The following is a 1,599-nucleotide window of genomic DNA, read 5'->3' as shown; positions in this document are numbered from 1 at the left end:
AGTGTGGCAAAGTGCTGCAAAGTCGTGGCAAAGTGCTGAAAAGTGTGGCAAAGGACTGAAAAGTTGTGGCAAAGTGCTGACAAGTGTGGCAAAGTCGTGGCAAAGTACTGAAAAGTGTGGCAAAGTACTGAAAAGTTGTGGCAAAGTTCTGAAAAGTGTGGCAAAGTGCTGCAAAGTCGTGGCAAAGTACTGAAAAGTGTGGCAAAGTACTGAAAAGTTGTGGCAAAGTACTGAAAAGTGTGGCAAAGTACTGAAAAGTAGTAGCGAAGTGCTGAAAAGTCGTGGCAAAGTACTGAAAATTGTGGCAAAGTACTGAAAAGTTGTGGCAAAGTCGTGGCAAAGTACTGAAAAGAGTGGCAAAGTACTGAAAAGTTGTGGCAAAGTCGTGGCAAAGTACTGAAAAGTGTGGCAAAGTACTGAAATTTTGTGGCGAAGTGCTGAAAAGTCGTGGCAAAGTACTGAAAAGTGTGGCAAAGTACTGAAAAGTAGTGGCAAAGTGCTGAAAAGTGTGGCAAAGTACTGAAAAGTTGTGGCAAAGTGCTGAAAAGTGTGGCAAAGTACTGAAAAGTTGTGGCAAAGTGCTGAAAAGTAGTGGCAAAGTACTGAAAAGTCGTGGCAAAGTACTGAAAAGTGTGGCAAAGTACGAAAGGTTGTGGCGAAGTCGTGGCAAAGTACTGAAAAGAGTGGCAAAGTGCTGCAAAGTCGTGGCAAAGTACTGAAAATTTGCGGCAAAGTGTTGAAAAGTAGTGGCAAAGTACTGAAAAGTCGTGGCAAAGTACTGAAAAGTGTGGCAAAGTACTGAAGAGTTGTGGCAAAGTCGTGGCAAAGTACTGAAAAGTGTGGCAAAGTACTGAAAAGTTGTGGCAAAGTGCTGAAAAGTGTGGCAAAGTGCTGCAAAGTCGTGGCAAAGTGCTCAAAAGTGTGGCAAAGGACTGAAAAGTTGTGGCAAAGTGCTGAAAAGTGTGGCAAAGTGCTGAAAAGTGTGGCAAAGTACTGAAAAGTTGTGGCAAAGTGCTGAAAAGTAGTGGCAAAGTACTGAAAAGTCGTGGCAAAGTACTGAAAAGTGTGGCAAAGTACTGAAGAGTTGTGGCAAAGTCGTGGCAAAGTACTGAAAAGAGTGGCAAAGTGCTGCAAAGTCGTGGCAAACTACTGAAAATTTGTGGCAAAGTGTTGAAAAGTAGTGGCAAAAAGTACTGAAAAGTCGTGGCAAAGTACTGAAAAGTGTGGCAAAGTAGTGAAGAGTTGTGGCAAAGTCGTGGCAAAGTTCTGAAAAGAGTGGCAAAGTGCTGCAAAGTCGTGGCAAAGTACTGAAAAGTGTGGCAAAGTACTGAAAAGTCGTGGCAAAGTACTGAAAAGTGTGGCAAAGTACTGAAAAGTTGTGGCAAAGTCGTGGCAAAGTACTGAAAAGTGTGGCAAAGTACTGAAAAGTAGTGGCAAAGTGCTGAAAAGTGTGGCAAAGTACTGAAAAGTTGTGGCAAAGTGCTGAAAAATAGTGGCAAAGTACTGAAAAGTCGTGGCAAAGTGCTGAAAAGTGTGGCTAAGTACTGAAAAGTGTGGCAAAGTACTGAAAAGTTTGGGCAAAGTGCTGAAAAGTGTGGC

The sequence above is a fragment of the Saccoglossus kowalevskii genome, unplaced genomic scaffold, assembly GCF_978046115.1.
Source record: "Saccoglossus kowalevskii unplaced genomic scaffold, keSacKowa6.1 SCAFFOLD_88, whole genome shotgun sequence".
NCBI classification, from domain to species: domain Eukaryota; kingdom Metazoa; phylum Hemichordata; class Enteropneusta; family Harrimaniidae; genus Saccoglossus; species Saccoglossus kowalevskii.
Note: the sequence above shows the minus strand (reverse complement) of the source record.